We start from the raw sequence: 18,963 nt of genomic DNA, 5'->3' as shown, positions 1-18,963 counted from the left end.
AGTAGTCCAGCCCTGAGTGAAGCTTTCACCCTTCCCTTCACAAATATTATGGAGTGTACAGCACGCAGCTATAAGCATAGGAATATTGTCATCAGCCAGGTCCAACCTCCCATATAGGCAGTGCCAGAGGGCCTTTAAATGGCCAATAGCACACCAAGTCACTCTGCACTTGCTCAGTCTGTTGTTGAACCGCTCCTTTCTGCTGTCGAGGTGCCACTTGTATGGCTTCATAAGCCACGGCATTAAGGGATAGGCAGGGTCTCCAAGGATCACAATGGGCATTTCGACTTCCCCTATGGTGATCTTCTACTCTGGGAAGAAAGTCCCTGCTTGCAGCTTCCTGAACAGGCCAATGTTCCAAAACATGCGTGCATCATGCACCTTTCCCGACCAGCCTGCGTTAATGTCTGTGAAACACCCATAGTGAGCCACAAGCTCCTGGAGAACCATTGAGAAATACCCCTTCCGATTAATGTACTTGGTGTCTACGTGATCTGGTGCCAAAATTGGAATATGTGTGCCATCTATCACACGTCCGCAGTTAGGGAAGCCCATTTGTGCAAAGCCATCCACAATGTCACGCACGTTGCCCAGAGTCAGTCTTTTGGAGCAGGATGCAATTAATGGCCCTGCACACTTCCATCAACACGAGTCCAGCGGTCAACTTTCCCACTCTAAACTGGTTAGCGACCAATCAGTAGCAGTCTGGAGTAGCCAGCTTCCACAGTGCAGTCGCCACGCATTTCTCCAACGACAGGGCAGCTCTTATTCTTATGTCCTTGCGCCGCAGGGCTAGGGCAAGCTCATCACACAGTCCCATCAGCACCTCTGTGAATGCCACAAACAATCTCATGACATAGCTACTACTCATGGTGAGATCAATGTCGAACTGCTTTTGCCTTTGTAGTTTAAGGAATAACTCCACTGCTACTTGTGTCGTGTGAGCAGCATATTGGTCAAAGGTGCAGGCTCCATTCCTGCAGACCGAAGAGGCAGAGCAGAGGGCACAGTACACAAACTGTTGAAAGATGGCTCCAAATGCAGAAGGAAGCTCAGGGATTGCTGAGATGCGAAGCAATGCATCACGGTTCATTGGGACAAAACCCAGGATGCTCTGTGACCAGGGTCAGTGCAACCACTAGGCGGACTAGGCAGCCACCTAGGGTGTCAAGTGGTTGGGGGCACCAAAAATCAGTGCCTCCCAGTTTTTTTTTTAAACAGCAAAGGACAAGGCTGCTGCTGCTTCCTGCCTCTCGGCTCCAGAGGGGCTGCCCGTGGCATGTCCAGTACCTCTCCCCGGGGGAGCAGTCGGCGGCAGAGCAGTGAAGGGGAGAGTCTAGCGCTAGCAGCTACGCCTACTTCCCTGCTCTGTGGGCTGAGCCGGGCTCCCTGCCACCCCCCGGGGCTCTCAATAGCAGTGGCAGCAGCAGGCTCGGGTGCGGGGGAGCTGGCTGCCTGTGCCACCTCTGAGAGCCCCAAGGGTACCGGGGAGCCCGGCTCGGCCCGCGGTGCAGGGAAGATGGTACAGCTGCGCTCTGCACTTCGGGTGGAGAAGCTTGGTTCTATTCCACCTGCAAGTTACCTAGCCGGGCCGTGGGGAGCTGCATGGGCCCATGGAGCAATGGGGGGTGGGCAGGTCCAGTTCCTGGCCTGCGGAATGGTGTATGTGGGAGCAACCAGGGCACCCCCCCCAGCCAGTGTCACCCCCTCCAACATCCACCGACCAGTTACCGTCTCTCCTGTGCACCCCCTGCCCCAACAACCCACCCTGTCCAGTCACTTTCCACCCAGCAACCTCCCGAGCCAGCCACAGTCACTTTCACCCCGCATCAACCTCAGGACTCCCCCCCTCCCCCGCTGCCTGCCTTCTCCCTCCCTGCCACCTTCACCCCCCTGCAACAACCCTGGGCACAGACACCCTCCTGCCTGCCAGCCCCTTGCCACTACCCCCTCTTGCTCACTTCTCCCTTGTGCCACTTCCTCCCTGCCACTGCACCCCCTGCAACGAACCCTTTTTGCCTCTGTGCAATCTCTTCCCTGCCACTACGCCCCCTCTCCCTCCACCTCTTGGCCACCTCCACCCCCTGCAACAATCCTGTGCACATGCCTCTCTGCCACCTTCACCCCCTGGAAGAGCCCATTATGACCCCCTCTGTGCAGCCCCCATCCCCTTGCCCCCTGCACTTTGTGAACATCTGGGGGGAACTTGGCCATAGGAAGGTGGGGGCTGGACATCGGAGGGAGGGCGCAAGTGTGAAAGTTTCACCTAGGGCGCAAAATATCCTTGCACTGGCCCTGCCCGTGACCCAGGACCGGCGCTAGGGGTTTGAGTGCCCTAGGCGGACAGCAATTTCACCGCACCGCGCGCTGCTCCCGTAGCTCCGGTGGAGCTGTCGCAGTGCTGTCTGCGGGCGGTCCACCAGAGCCACGCGAGCAGCGGACCCTCCACAGGCACCACTGCGGTAGCTCCACGGGAGCTGCCTGCCACCCCCTCCAGCGGCAGTCGGCAGCCCGGGATTTCCCTGGGCCAGGGGACACCCAGGGCTGCGGGCTGCTGCAGAGGCACCCTGACCCAGGGGGCGCCCTGACCCAGGGGACACCCTGGGCTGCCGGCTGCTGCGGGCAGCTCAGACTCCCTCTCTGTCCCAGCAGCAACGGCTGCTCAACCATTTAAAAAAAAATTGGGGGGCGCTTTTTGGCGCCCCCAAATCTCAGCACCCTAGGCAACTGCCTAGTCCGCCTAAATGGTTGCACCGACCCAGCCATGACCCCCTACGCCTTCCCACAACTCTTAGCGGCAGAAGAGGAAGAGATGCTCTGTGGGATGGCTGCCCAGAGTACACGACTCCAAATACAGCTGCAAGTGCCGCAAGTGTGAACATGCTATTGCGCAGGCAGCTGACAGTGTGAACACACCAAAGCGGTTTCCCCTCAGCGCTCTCTGAGCAGCGCTGTAACTGCCGGCGCTGTAACTCTGCCAGTGTAGACATACCCTTAGTATAGTATTAGGTTCTGTGATGGGGCAACAGTTCAGTCTCTTAAAGAGTACAGAGTTCTAACTGTATAAAAAATGAGTGTGTCTCAATCATTCAGAGTAACACATCCAGGAAAACCACCATGGGCTCATAGAGGGTCTTTGTCAGCTGAAAACTGGCAGCTGACCATTAAGATAGCCAAGAGTTGAGTGCTTAATACTGATGGGTAAACTGGCAAGGTTTACAGAAATTTCAATTGTAGGAAACCATTTGAGCAATCTCTAGCTTTAGTTATTGTCCCCAGCATGTTGACGGTAGTGGGCAGCAGAAAATTGGAGGCAGCGCATATCTTAATGATAGATTCCGTTTACTTAACTTTCAGAGAACAATCCAAGGAGAAAAACAAAACAAAATCAAAACCAACCAACCAACCTCCCAACTCCTTTTTAAGTATTGCCCCTGAATTCTTTACATAAAGAGAAAATATGGTGTGTCTACATTAATATGCACTAATTTAAAAGCTGCTCAGACTTCTAGTAGAAAAAACGTTAGGTGTTTTACTAATCCTCTTTAACTGCTTCTTATCAATGTGTTATCAGTAGGTGTGGGATTTTGCTTCCAATTCTGTCATTATGGCATCATTCCAACATTTTAATGTTTAAATGAATCTCGATCTTTTTTGTCTGAGACCGAGCTAGCTAATGTATGAATAATAATTCTAATGAATCTGTTGAACAAAGAGGATGAGGATGAGGATGATCATCATTTAAAACCATCCCATACATTCTTCATCACCATTGTAATGATGTAACCTCAGAGTGTGTTTTGGCAAAGCTAATGCTTCCGATCCATTGTTAGCTTGGCTTCAAAGGAGGAGTCTCATTGAGAAAATTGCTTAAATGTTTTTCCTGATAGTTAATACATGGAACCTAAGAGTGATCATTATTGACTCATTACAGTAATAAATATTACAGCACAAATATGGCTAGGCAGGAAGATTTATGGATCTGGATGCACAAAAGAGAAGATGACACGTGCAATATAAGTTTAAATTCACTGGGCACTGGGGAACATTTAGGGAAATGGAAAGCCTAGATAAGAAGGGTTGGGTTACTAAAGTGGACTGAAACTGCGGGGGAATTATTACAACCTGGAACCAGGGAAATCAGGTGCTAAGGAATATCTAAGGCAGTCGTATGCTGGGGATGTTAGTAACACCAGGGAAACTGTGAATCCAGCAATGCAAGGTAGGGCAGAAATTACACCTGCACTGGAGGAAGAGTGGGTTGGGGTCATGAGGTATGATCCAAGAAAGTAACAGTTTTACATAGAGGAGTCACACAGAAATAGGTACACTTAAAGCAGGAGTGGAGAACCTAAGGCCTGCATGCCAGATCTGGCCCATTGCTTAATTTCATCCGGCCTGCAGCAAGTCTCGGTGCCCTACTGTGGGGCTGCAGCTGTGAACTCCGGCTTGCTCCACCACAGGGGGAAGCCCGAGCCTCCACCTCCCCCCAAGGGGCTGGAGCTGCGAGTGCTGGCTCACCCCACTGATGGGGGACGGGATATCCCCAAGCCTCCACACACACCCCAGGTGGGTGAGTAGACCGTTTAATATATGTCTCTTAAAAAAAACCCAAACCTAAATTAAGTTGCTTTTTACTTGTGTGTGGCCCACAACTGATTTTTCCTGTGGGTCAATGGCCCATGATAGAAAAAAAGGTTCCCCATCCCTGATTTAAAGAATAGGTGGCCAAATCCTCAGTAGTCAGCTCAGTCAAGGAGAGATGTCCATATTTGTGCCTTTTATGCTCCTCTAATCCAGGGGCTGCTCTGACGCAGTTATCTGGTGTGGATTAGAGCAGCTGGTGGCTCCTCCAAACTGTGCCAGTTGCCAGTGTCTCAAAAAGGCTATTGAGGCAGATGAGGACTGTTACAGTTCAGAGGCGCTTATACTGGAGTTCTGAAGATTATAATCCTGCTGGTGAACCTGGGTGGGTGTAAACATGATTCAACATGGCTCTCCTTTCTCTTCCTGCGGTCTCCTGCCTTATTTATTACACCCATTCCAACTTCTGCAATAAATAAGATGGGGATCCTACAGACAACAGCCTCCTTTTTTATGCAACCATGATTCATACCCAGAGCTCTATCTATTCTCTGCATTTAATGAGGCATGAGTCCTGTAGAAAAAATAGTATAATAGAATCATAGAAATGTGGGGCCTGGAAGGGACCACGAGAGGTCATCAAATCCGTTCCCCCGTGGTGAGGCAGGACAAGAAGTGTTTGTCAAATCTCTTCTTAAAAGTCTTGCTTTGATGGAGATTCCACCACCTCCTTTGGAAGCCTATTCCAGAGCTTTACTACCCTTATATTTAGAAAGTATTTCCCAATATCTAGCCTAACTCTCCTTTGCTGCAGATTAAGCCCATTACTACTTCTGCTATCTTCAGTAGACATAGAGAACAGTTGATCACCATCTTCTTTATAACAGCCCTTATCATATCTGAAGACTTATTGGTTCCTCCCACAGTCTTTTTTTCTCAAGGCTAAACATGCCCAGTTTTTTAATGTTTCCTTGTGAGAAAGGTTTTCTAAACTTTTCATTGTTTATGTTGCTCTCCTCTGAACTCTGTCCAATTTTTCCACATCTTTCCTAAAGTGTAGCACCCACAGTTGGACACAGAACTCAAGCTGAAGCCTCAACAGTGTTGAGTAGATTGCCTTTTTTGAAACTGCATCACATTGTTAACTCATTCAATTTGTGATCGACTATAATCCCACATACTGTCCACTAGTACTACCACCTAGCCAGTTATTCCCCATTTTGTACTTGTACATATTATTTTAATTTCCTCAGTGTAGTACTTTTCACTTGTCTTTATTAAATTTCATCTTGTTGATTTCAGACCAAATCTTCAATTTGTGAAGGTCACTTTGAACTCTAATCATGTCCTCCAAAATGCTTGAAACTCTCTTCCCAGCTTGGTGCCATCTAAAAATTTTGTAAGCATGCTCTTCACTCAATTATCCATGTCATTAATGAAAATACTGACTAGTACTAGACCCATGACTGCCCCTTGGGTGACTCCATTAGATATGCCCTCCCAGTTTGCCATTAATAACTACTATTTGAGTAAGGTCTTTCAACCAGCTATGCACTCACTTTATAATAATTTAATCTAGACCTCATTCCCCTAGTCTGTTTATGATAATCCCACGTGGAACTGTTTCAAAAGTCTTATTAAAATTCAAGATATATCACCTCTACTGCTTCCCCCTATCCCCTAGGTTGGTTTGACAAATTTATGCTGGCTATTCCTTTTAACTCTATCATCCCCGAGATGCTTCCAAACTGATTATTAAATAATTTGTTTCAGTATCTTTTCATGTATCAAAGTTAGGCTGACTGATCTATATTTTCCTGAGTCCTCTTTGTTCCCTTTTCTAAATATAGGTACTATGTTTGCCGCCCTCCAGTTGTCTGGGACTTCACTCATCCTCCATGTGCTCTTGAAGATAATTTCTAAGAGTTCTGAGATTGCTTCAGCTAGTTCCTTAAGTACCATAGGATGAATTTCATCAGGCCCTGCCAATTTGAATACATCTAACTTATCTAAATACTCTTTAATCCGTTCTTTTCCTATTTTGGCTTACATCCTTCCACTTTGTTGAGACTATTAATTGTGTTGAGTATCTGGTCATGATTAATGTTTTTAATTAAGACCGGAGCAAAATAATTAAGACTTCAGCTTTCTTGGAGTCAACTATTAGCTTTCCCTCCCCACTGAATCGAGTACCAACACTTTCCTTTGTCTTTCTCCTACTCCTAATGTATTTATAGGACCTCTTCTTCTTACCTTTTATGGCCCTTGCTAGGTATAACTCATTTTGTGTCTTCACCTTTCTGATGTTGTCCTGCCGTGCTTGTGGTATTCTTTTGTGCTCCTCCTTAGCAATTTGTGCAAGTTCCCTTTCTTCATCCTCTTTTTTTTTTTTTTAGGATTCTTTTTGGTTTTCAGGTCATGAAACGGCTCTTGATGGAGCCATATTGGCCTCTTCTTATGTTTCCTTTGCATGAGGACCGTTTATAGTTTTGCCTTTAACAGAGACGTAGCGAGCACCCTCCGTACCCTCCAACCAGAGGGGGCCCTGCAAGGAAGGGGGTCCCTAAAAGTGGCAAAAAAAATGTAAGGTATAATTAGGTAAGTGATATTTATTGACGCTATTGCACAATCCATGTCGGTTTTAGTGACAAAACCGTGAAATCATTATGATACATCATAATGCTATTGGCTGCATCAGTTGTCTGTCGGTCAGTTTCAAATTTTAGTTGGACCCATTCAAAGAATATGTATTTGCGTTCATAATGGCGGTTGGCGGATGAATGTTATTAATTTAGTTGTTTAGTTTTTTATTGTTTCCAACGCAGAAGCGTGCTTTGTGATGTCTAAGAGAATGTATAAGAGCGGAGCTAGTAAACGAAAGGCAGCAAAAGATGCCGAGAAGGAACTTAAGAAAATTCCAAAGTTGTCAACGTATTTTGCGCAGCAATCCAATGTACAGGTACAGGCACATGAAACGGACAGTGCTAGCAGCGACGAATCGTATCCAGAAGTATCCAGAAGTGCTTCAAGTGAGGTCGAAGGTGAAGCCAGTTGTTCTACCAAACAAACTGTGACAGATATTCCAGCTGCTGCCGGGAAAGAAGTATCTGAATCTGAACCACTGACTGATGATCCAGGAGATTGGCCGTCTATAATATCGGACAGGCAAGTGTGTGACATTGTTGCACGTGGCCCACCGCAGCAGAATGAAAGTTACGAATTTCCATTTAACGAGGAAAGATGGAGGTTCACAAGTACTTGTTTCTATCGAACCATGGCAAATGGCGAGAAAATAAGACGTTCATGGTTAATGTACTCAGTTCAGAAAGATGCCATTTTTTGTTTTTGTTGTAAATTATTTGGCACTGGCAACATACCGCTACGTCGTGGAACATCTGCTTGGAAAGCACGGTCAAAAAGACTTCAGCAGCATGAAACAGGCAAAGGTCATCAAGACTGTATGGTGAAATGGTTTGACCTTCGGTCAGGCATAGTAAACCGTACATCTATTGACCAACTCAAATTGCAGGCTTTTCTGAAAGAAAGAGATTTCTGGAGAAATGTTGTCAAACGCATGGTTGATGTCGTTATTTTCTTGTCCGAAAGAAACTTGGCATTTCGAGGAAGTAATGAAAAGCTTGGCGATCCTTCGAATGGCAACTTTTTGGGACTGTTTGAATTGCTTGCAAAGTATGATACTGTCCTCAGCGAACTTTTACAGAGGATTAAGAAGGGAGAGACACATGTTCAGTACCTCAGTCCACAGATCCAAAACGAGCTGATTCAAGTTGTTGCCAATAACATTCAAGAGGCCAACATAGCGCAACTTAAAAAAGCAAAATATTATTCAGTTATTTTGGACTGTACTCCCGACATGTCACATGAGGAACAGATGTCTGTGGTGTTATACTTTGTTGAATGCAACGGTGAAGATGGTGTCAATATTCGTGAAGCGTTTGTTGGTTTTCTTAATGTTCATGATACAACTGGCGAGGGCTTATTAGAAGCGTTTCTTGAAAAGGCAAACAACTTAGGAATAGACATTGCTGATATGAGAGGCCAAGCTTATGATAACGGCGCAAATATGAGAGGAAAGAATAAAGGAGTTCAAGCCCGCATGCTAGAAATAAATGACCGTGCCTTGTATGTACCATGTGGAGCTCACACTTGAAATCTTGTGATCTCAGACGCTGCAAAGTCATCGAAATATGCCGTTGACTTTTTCGGTCTAATTAACAGAATATATATTATCTTTTCTTCTTCATCTTCACGTTGGGATATACTTCAAGAACATATGCCAATATCTGTTAAAGAGTTATCAGACACTCGTTGGGAGTCGAGAATTGATGCTGTGAAGCCATTGTGTTATCACCTTGAAGAATTGTGCAATGCTTTGTCATCTTTGCGAGAATATGCACTCGAAAAGAAAGATGGCAATACAGCAACAGAAACCGGTGCATTTTTAGACCATGTTACTACGTGGCCTTTTGTTCTGACTGTGTACACGTGGTAAGATATACTATTTCAAGTCAATAAAACCAGCAAATTAATTCAGTCACCAGATGTGTCAATTGACGTACTGCAGGCAGAAGTCGGTGCTACAATGAATTTTTTGGAAGACTATTGAAATACAGGATATAACTCTGTGGTCACAAATGCACGTGAAATAGCAGAGCATATGGGTATTGAGCAGGTGTTTCCAGAAACCAGGGTGCAACGTATGAACAGAATGTTTGATTACGAATGTGCTGATGATTCGAGTCATCTTTCTGCCGAAGAAAAATTCAAATCGCAGTTCTTTCTTGTTCTCACTGTTCAGGCCATATCTTCTGTTTCATCGCAATTTGACCAACTCGTGGAGTGGTATAAGTTGTTTGGATTTCTGTACAACGTTAACAGCCTGAAGCAGTGTCACAGAGAAAATGAACTGGAGAATCACAGCAAAAATTTTGAAAGAAAAACGGGAGACATTGATGCCAACGAACTCATAATGGAATTGAATCGTTTTATTTATGTCATCGAGAAAGAGAGAGGACTTGTCACGACAAACAATTTTTTAACGTACATATACAAGAACAGCCTTCAGGAAATATATCCGAATCTTTGCATTTGCATCAGAATTCTTCTGACCACACCAGTTACTGTCGCTGGTGCTGAAAGGAGCTTCAGCAGAATGAAACTGATCAAGAATATCCTGCGCTCAACCATGACAGATGACACGCTTTCTGCACTTGCAGTTATCTCAATCAAAAACAAGATTGCCAGATCTCTGGATATGATGTCATAACATTTTTTCCCAGATCTGGACCTTAGCGTCCAAAATATGGGTATTAGCATTAAAACCTCCAAGCTTAGTTACCAGCTTGGACCTGGTACCGCTGCCACCAGCTAAGAATTATACAGTGCCTAGCTCACTGTGGTCTCCCCAAAACCTTCCCTGGGGGACCCCCAGACTCAGATGCCTTGAGTCTTACAACAAAGGGAAATAACCTCCTCCCCTTGTTTCCTTACTTCCTCCCAGGCTCCCCTTCCTGGACGACCCTAGGAGATTACCTGCTTCCAATCCTGGAAACACAAGTACCGAGAGATCTAATCTCTCCCCCTCACCCAGAGGGTATACAAAGTGAGGCTTAGTAAATCTAACACAAAGAGATTTTCCCCTTGACTTCTTCCTCCCACCAATTCCCTGGTGAGCTGCAGACTCAATTCCCTGGAGTCCCCACTAAAGAAAAACTCCAACAGGTCTTAAAAAGAAAGCTTTATATAAAAAGAGTGAAAAAGGACATTAAGAATAGTCTCTGTAATAAGATGACAATATACAGGGTCAATTGCTTAAAAGAAAAATGAATAAACAGCCTTATCCAAAAAGAATACAATTTAAAACATTCCAGCAACTACACACATGTAAATATAAAAGAAAAACAATATAAACCTATTGTCTTACTATCCTTGTACTTACAACTTGTAATTAGAAGATTAGAAAGCCTGGAGATAGAAAAATCACTCTCAGAGCCGAGAGGGTCAGACACAAAACAAAGGACAAAGAACTAACACACAAACTTCCCTCCACCCAGATTTGAAAAAGTCTTGTTTCCTGATTGGTCCTCTGGTCAGGTGTTTCAGGTTACTGGTGTTACCCCTTTACAGGTAAAAGAACATTAACCCTTAGCTATCTGTTTATGACAATGACGCATTGATTAACCAATTTGCGGAGAACAAGGCTCGAAAGAAGCGCTTTGCGTAAATACGGAATACATGTACACTGTAGGCCTATGTATACATAATATGAACCCTGTATATTGTATAAAATAAATACTGCATTCCAGTTTCTGCATTGTAAGGGGCCCCGGACATATGTTTGGAGGGGGCCACGTTCTTTGTTGCTACGGCCCTGGCCTTTAATATTTTCAGCTCTCCTGAACGAATTTATTCAGCAACTTCTTTTCCAATGGGATCTTCCCTACCAGTTCTCTGAGTTTCTTAAAGTCAGCCTTGTTGAACTCCATTGTCCTTATTGTGCTTCTTCCACTCCTTCTTTTCCTTAGAATCATGAAATGTATCATTTAATAATCTTTCACCCAAATTTTCTTCCACTTTTAGAGTTGCAACCAATTCCTCCCTTTTGATCAGAATCAAAATGGCTGTCCTCCTGGTTATTTCCTTCACTTTCAGAAACAAGAAGTACTCTCTGTACAATCTGATAATTTACTGGAAATTTTGGGTAAAGTACCCCATTATTACCAGTTTGTGTTGTGACAATCAAGGCCCAGACATGCCAGTGAGAAAAAAGGGAGTTTGAACCCCAAAGAATAAGCAATTGAATCAATTGATTGTATACTGTACTATAAATGTGTATTAAGTCTTTTATGAAAGACACTAACACACTCATGCTTAATGTCATTGTGAAATGTCTGTATTAAAACTATATGAGAAATTATGGATACTTTCTGAAGTCTGTGATCATACAAAGGGAGAAACAGATTTTCCCAGACAGGAGGGAAGTAAATTAAGTGTTGTGGAAACAAAGCAATGGAAGCCCCATTTATGGAAGTCAACAGGGAGATGGGAAGCTAACAGGCAAAGAAGGAAACAGCATGGCTTGATTACAAGCAAAAGACTGTGAACGTACATTTTCATCTAAGTTAAACAGTCATCAAACGAGCAGGAAGAGGGCCCCAGCTTATTAGAAAACAAACAGCATGACAAGAGTCTGAACCCCAGGCGGTCATTCGTATTGTGGGGACAAAATAATGAGTATCAGGGAATATAAAAAGAAGCAAAGAGCCATTTTGGCATCCATCACTTAGAGAAGAAAGGGCTCACACCCTCTGATTCTGTGAATGATGGATCCTCATGCCTGAGAGGGTGCAGATGCTGCTCAGACAAAGATTATGACTTGCTAAAGCTAAGCTTTAGTCACTAGGAAGCATGGTTTTTTGTTTTGTTTCTAACCCTGTCTCTTTTTTCCTTGCTTAGGGTCACTTAAATCTATATTCTTTATTAAAAAACTTATTCTTAGTTTTAATATAAGACATCTCAGTTCTGTTATATTAAAGTAATGCATGCATTCTCAGCTGAGTCAACAGACTAGTATGGATTCTGTCCTTTGGAGACAGAGGACTTGATTATTTGTTGAGAGTGTCCAGTGGGAGGGAGTGGACATTGCAGAGAGATGCCTCCGGGGAAATCAGGAACTGGAATTCACTGAATTTTACTTGCAGTGCAAGGTTTATACTGACACAGTCTTGAGGCATTTGCTGGTTATGTGGACAGACTGGTGTGGCAAGGAGTTCTCATACAGTTGAAGCTCCAGCAAAACTCCTGCTGAAACAGAGAAGTAACAATGGCGTATGGTTCTGGCTCTCTGAGCAGAGCGTCACACTTGTGTTTTGGATATTTCTGTTTCTTCTTCTAAAAATGGCTCCTCCACTTCCTTTTCCTTATGCAGGGGTCTACAGTAGCCCCCTACCATGATGTCATCCTTATTTTTAACCCTTTTATCTTTCTGCACAGACGTAACTGATCTGCCTCTCATCTTCTTCTGGACCTCAGAAAAAGTGTATATATGCTTGATATTTGTCATCTGAACCTATGGGAAGGAGACTCTGGAAAAATTCCACCACAGTTTCAACAGCTTCCACCCCACCATCAGCCTCAGCCTGGACCAATCTACATGGGAGGTCCACTTCCTAGACACCATGGTGCAAATAAGTGATGGTCTGTCATAACATTTCTTCCCAGACCTGGACCTTAGCGTCCAAAATATGGGTATTAGCATTAAAACCTCCAAGCTTAGTTACCAGCTTGGACCTGGTATCGCTGCCACCAGCCAGGAATTATACAGTTCCTAGCTCACTGTGGTCTCCCCAAAACCTTCCCTGGGGGACCCCCAGACTCAGATTCCTTGAGTCTCACAACAAAGGGGAATAAACCATTTCCCTTCCCCCTCCTCCCCTCCAGGTGTTCCCTCCCTGGGTTCCTGGAGAGATATACAGATTCAAGCTCCGTGAATCTAAACAAAGGGATTCCACCCTCTTTACCTCTTCCCAGATTTCCCCACCCTGGGGACCCTAGGATACTCCCTGCTTCAAGTCCTTGAAACACAAGTACCGAGAGATCTAATCTCTCTCCCCCCTCACCCAGGGGGTATGCAAAGTCAGGCTTAGTAAATCTAACGCAAAGAGATTATCCCCCTGACTTCTTCCTCCCACCAATTCCCTGGTGAGCTGCAGACTCAATTCCCTGGAGTCCCCACTAAAGAAAAACTCCAACAGGTCTTAAAAAGAAAGCTTTATATAAAAAGAAAGAAAAAGGACATAAAATGGTCTCTGTATTAAGGTGACAATATACAGGGTCAATTGCTTAAAAGAAAATGAATAAACAGCCTTATCCAAAAAGAATACACTCCAGCAACTACACACATGTAAATACAAAAAAACCCAATATAAACCTATTGTCTTACTATCCTTGTACTTACAACTTGGAAACAGAAGATTAGAAAGCCTGGAGATTCCTGTGGTCACTCTCAGAGCCGAGAAAAGAACAGACCGAGAACAAAGGACTCACACCCAAAACTTCCCTCCACCCAGATTTGAAAAAGTCTTGTTTCCTGATTGGTCCTCTGGTCAGGTGTTTGGTTCCCTGTGTTAACTCTTTACAGGTAAAAGAACATTAACCCTTAGCTATCTGTTTATGACATGGTCACATTAACACCACCATATATCGAAAACCTACCAACCACTATGCCTATGTTCATGCCTCCAGCTTCCATCCCGGGCACACCACACGGTCTATTGTCTACAGCCAAGCACTGAGGTACAACCACATCTGCTCCAACCCTCAGACAGAGACCAACACCTCCAAAATCTTCACCAAGCATTCTCAAAACTACAATACCCGTACGAGGAAATAAGGAAACAGATCAACAGAGCCAGACGTGTACCCAGAAGCCTCCTACTGCAAGACAAGAAAGAAACCCAACAGGACTCCACTGGCCATCGCATATAGTCCCCAGCTAAAATCCCTCCAACGCATCATCAAGGATCTACAACCCATCCTGGACAATGATCCCTCACTTTCACAGGCCTTGGGTGGCTGGCCAGTCCTCGCCCACAGACAACCTGCCAACCTGAAGCATATTCGCACCAGTAACTGCACACCGCACCATAGTAACTCTAACTCAGGAACCAATCCATGCAACAAGCCTCAATGCCAACTCTGCCCACATATCTACACCAGCGACACCATCGCAGGACCTAACCAGATCAGCCACACCATCACTGGTTCATTCACCTGCACGTCCACCAATGTAATATACACCATCATATGCCAGCAATGTCCCTCTACTCTGTACATTGGCCAAACTGGACAGTCCCTATGGAAAAGGTAAATGGACACAAATCAGATATTAGGAATAGCAATATATAAAAACCTGAAGGAGAATACTTCAGTCTCCCTGGACACACAATAGCAGATCTAAAGGTAGCCATCCTGCAGCAAAAAATCTTCAGAACCAGACTTCAAAGAGAAACTGCTGCTCTTCAGTTCATCTGCAAATTTGACACCATCAGCTCAGGATTAAACAAAGACTGTGAATGGCTTGATATATATTGCAACCCGTACTCCTTGTGAAAAATATATCTAAGATGTTAAGCAGATTCCTCCGTGGATTTCCCTTGAATTGTTCCTATGACTTTTGTAACTTTCCATGCCACTGCCCCACCCAACATCTAGTCCTCTGTTCAGGTTGTCTTTTTTACATTTACCTGCAAGTTTCGGTCACTTTCCCCCTTTGAACCTAATTTAAAGCCCTCATTACTAGGTTGGCAAGTCTGTGCACAAAGATGCTTTTCCCCTTCTTGGTACGTGATCATATAATTAAATTATCATAATGGCTGCAGAGAGAGGGGCCAAATTAAGGTTGCACAGGCAATCTTAATTCTGGTACTTTTTTTTGACCTCTTGACTTTGTAACCTTAACTGTGTTCTTTTAAGGGTAATTTAAAAATAATTTAATTAATTATGAGACTGTAAAGGAGTTCATATGATTTAGCTTATCAAAGTGCAGGTTAAGGGGCAACTTGATCATGGTATACAAGATCCCAAAGGAAGATATCTGAGACTAGAAATCTTTGTAATCAAGTAGATAAAGGTGTAACAAAATCCAATGACTAGAAGATGAAGTCAGCAGTGCTCGGTCTGGAAAGATGTAAACTTGGCTGACATTTTTGAATGAAAGTTTTTTCATTCAGAAATGAAAAAGTTCACTAAAAGCTTTAGACTTTTTCAAATTTTGTTTTTGCAATATTTTTCACGTTTTCTTGTTGAAGCAATTAATACAACAGTTCCTGACAACATGATTTTTGACAAATGAACAGTATCAATAGTGAAAATGTTGATTAAAAACCTGCAGGAAATTTTGTGAAAACAATGAATGAGAAGGTTTCAAGCCCTGCAAAATGGCAACAACTTAAAAAAAATTCTTGAAGCTTTTTTAACGAGCCTTATTAACCATTAGATCAGATTGCCAAGGGATATGGTAGCTTCTCCACTATCAGGAGTCTTTGAATATCTTCCCAAGAGAAATATTTTTGTTCAGCCACAAATTATTAAACTAGATGCAGGAATCCAGTGGGTGAAATTCTATGGGCTGTGTTACACAAGAGGTCATACTAGGGACCTCTGGCCCTAAACATTTAGAAATCTGGAGGAGTTTTAAATGGTGCATTGGTAAATTTGACTGTGACAAAGTTATTTAGGTTAGTCAAGACTAAATAACAAAGTTATGTGATTGGACAACATGATGACAGATTAAATTAATGCAAGGGAATACTGGGTTTTAAATAAAATGTTAACTATTTAGGAAAACAAACTAAGTGTCAGTGGAAACTAAAAATATCTGGTCTACCACGGTGCATTTTTGCAAACAGCTAATATGTTAAGACATATTAAGAAAGGGATAGAGGGAATGTAGGTATCAGTCTGCAGAGCTTTAGTTTCCTTTCCAGTGACACCGTTCAAATAAGAATAAAAATATATTACTTTACTGAAATGTTTTCTAATACAATGAAATTCATCCCAGTTAGGGGGTTAGGCGAGTCTCTTTAGATCACTGAAGACCAATGTTAATGGAGTGAATTTCAAAAGAGATTATAGGAGAAGGGAACCCATTTAGAAAAATTAAGACCTGACCTATGCTTCAGACAAAACCAGGAAGTACAAGAGGCATGAAAAAAAAATTAAAAATGACTTCTAGTGCTTCAAAGACTTGGCACATAGTTAACTTTATATTTGTAATTAGTCCTACTGAATTCCATGGAGCTATTCATAAGAGGAAGGATGGTCCAGTGGTTAGGCCACTAGTCTAGTACTTGGGAGACCTGGTTTCAAGTTCCCAGTCCTGCACAGACTTCCTGTGTGACCTTGGGCAGATCACTTAGCCTCTCTGTGCCTCACTACTCCATCTGTAAAATAGCAATACAGTCTTTCCCTGACTCACTGGGGTGAGGTGAGGATAAATACATTAAAATATATTATATATAATATAGACATACACAGTTGTTTAGAGTATCAGGGCCTGATGCAGTAATAATAGAATATCCTCTGCGTTCTCAAGTTATCTAGACAAAGTTTCAAATAACATGGCATAAGCATTTGTGGCTGCTTCTCCAAACTAAACCCAATGTCACAGATGATTAATAGAGACAATGCTGTCTAGTAATTGAAGCTAAGAAGGTCAATGCATAGAGAAATCAAGTAGAGAAAGATTCAGGTACCTTATTCTCCACTTTGTTGCTTAATTTTTATATTAGTGTACCACACTGGAGGCCTAAAGAGAGTTACACTAGTTTACTACTATATTCATGCTCTGGTGACTGAAGTCCCAGATCCATTTATATCATGAAGGGTAGGTGAAGAATACATTTGGGGAAGCTTTTTTTAATATCTCAATCTGCCATTATGTGACAGTCAGCGTTCTTTATGTTCCCTACACAGCCATCTTGCTGGAGATGTAAGTCCATTGTGAGTCTCACTTTTTTAATATATGATTGCTCTTTACTTAAGGATTTCTGGATACAAGTTCCAAACTTCATTAAAAAATAGTTATGAACGTTGACCTTGATCTACCCTTGCTTCTGATGATTCTCAAATGTGCCTTCCTGCCCATGGTCATGGATGCTAATGTTAAAATGTATTAAAATGTTCTTCCACAAAGTTTCTAGCTAATTGGCATGATTTTTCTAAGATCAATAACAAGAACATTGGGCTCAATGCTGAGTGCTTGACCTATGAATTATAAAAAGATTGCAGTAACCAAAATAGACAAGATAAGTTCTTTGAGATGTGATCCACAATCTCAGAATATTTTTAGTAATTAACTTTCCTGTCATATTTGTGCTGATTCAGAACTGAAGCCACAAGCTTCTCCTCTGTGGTGTAATGTCTTATTCTCTTCAAGTTCTTCTCGTATTGTACTCAAGGGTGATTGTTTGTTTGGCTGGTTCTTTCTATTGCTGCCTTCAAATTACTAGATATGCAAAATTAAACAAGCTATGATAGAGAATACATTGGTTTGGGATACCTGTTCATGCTCCCTTCTCTTTGTTTTACTGTATACATTTTAAGTTTGTTTCATTTTTGTCTATTTGAAAATTGGAATTTTGCAAACAAAATTGCCTTTGATCTTTGTGTTTATAATGCATTTTGAAAAAGTCAGAATGTCTGTTTTCCTCATCCATTCTAATAGGAATTACACTCTCCAGTTTCAAGTCAGTTGAGAACAATGGCCAGATTCTACTAGAAAAATCAAGGTTGCTGTAAGGACAATTCTGGTTCTCTCTTTGACTAAGCCTTCTGAAGTTCAGAGATGGATAAGATAAGAATGCCTGTATAAATTAAACCTTCCTATTTCAATTTACTGTTTTTATTTTGGGACCAGAAAAAGGATCTGGATACAAATTTTAGTCCCATACTTGGAGAGGAGTTATGATTCTCCTCAGCTAGCCTGCACTTGGGAAGGAGGTAGCATGCTGCTGGAACACCAGTGGCTGCTGCCATTGTGCACTAGGAATGAATTAAGTCTTCCAGGCATTGCAGAAGGCATAGCTAGAGACATCTGTTGCTACAGTTGTAAAACAGGTGTAAAAAGTACTTCACCTGCCAAGGCCATCCTTTGGCAGAGGGAGTGGAGTAATGGTTTAATCCAATTTCCAACCCAGAAATGCATCCTTTGGCATTAGGCAGCACTATCTTCGTGTAAGGGGACTATTGGCCCCTTACTAAAACTCAGTGGGTTTTTTTTGGTTGGCTAGCTCCCAGTACCAAAAGAAAGGGGAAGGGTCGATAGGAAATCAGAACCCTGAGACTGATAGTCCACAGGAACAATCGAGAGAGGCCAATGCTCCAGGTCAGCCTGCTTGACAGGGCGGGCAGGCTAATGAGGGAGTCAGTAGGCCAAGGGGGGGTCCCGTCCTCTGTGTGAGCTGGAATTGCTTGGAACAGAGTGAGGTTGAGCTAAGGAGAGAGCAGGGGCCCAAGCTGAGCTGGGGAGCAGAGCCGGGCCAGCTGGAGAGAACCAGAAGAGCAGCCCAGGGAGCAGGTCAGTGCTAGGAGCAGAGCCATAGTAGCAGCCCAGAGAGCAGACCTGTACTGGGAGAAGAACTGTAGCAACCAGAGCCAGAGGGTCCAGAAAAGCAGCCCAGAGGACTTGAGGCAAAGCAGCATCAGTGCTGAGGCACAGTGCTGCTGGAGCTGAGGCTGGAGCAGTCTGGAGTCAGGTGCAGTGAGTATCTGAGGAGAGCAAGGGGGGACCCTGGGCAATGGGCCCAGCTCAGGGAGACGCCTCAGCCAAGATGCTTTGCAGGTTAGACTTGGAAGGGG

General features: G+C 43.6%; 1 long non-coding RNA gene across 1 annotated transcript; it reads left to right on the top strand.

Annotated features, from left to right (window-relative positions):
- The first annotated feature begins 857 nt into the window (after nt 1–857).
- Nucleotides 858–18,613, top strand: LOC115653096. The gene is made up of 3 exons (XR_004000840.1): nt 858–940; nt 9,935–9,938; nt 18,603–18,613. It is a non-coding gene; the product is annotated as an uncharacterized LOC115653096 (long non-coding RNA).
- Nucleotides 18,614–18,963: the final 350 nt, after the last annotated feature.

Source organism: Gopherus evgoodei, chromosome 6, assembly GCF_007399415.2.
Source record: "Gopherus evgoodei ecotype Sinaloan lineage chromosome 6, rGopEvg1_v1.p, whole genome shotgun sequence".
Taxonomy (NCBI): domain Eukaryota; kingdom Metazoa; phylum Chordata; order Testudines; family Testudinidae; genus Gopherus; species Gopherus evgoodei.
The sequence above is the reverse complement of the archived record's forward strand: the minus strand, read 5'-3'. Positions and strand labels throughout refer to the sequence as shown.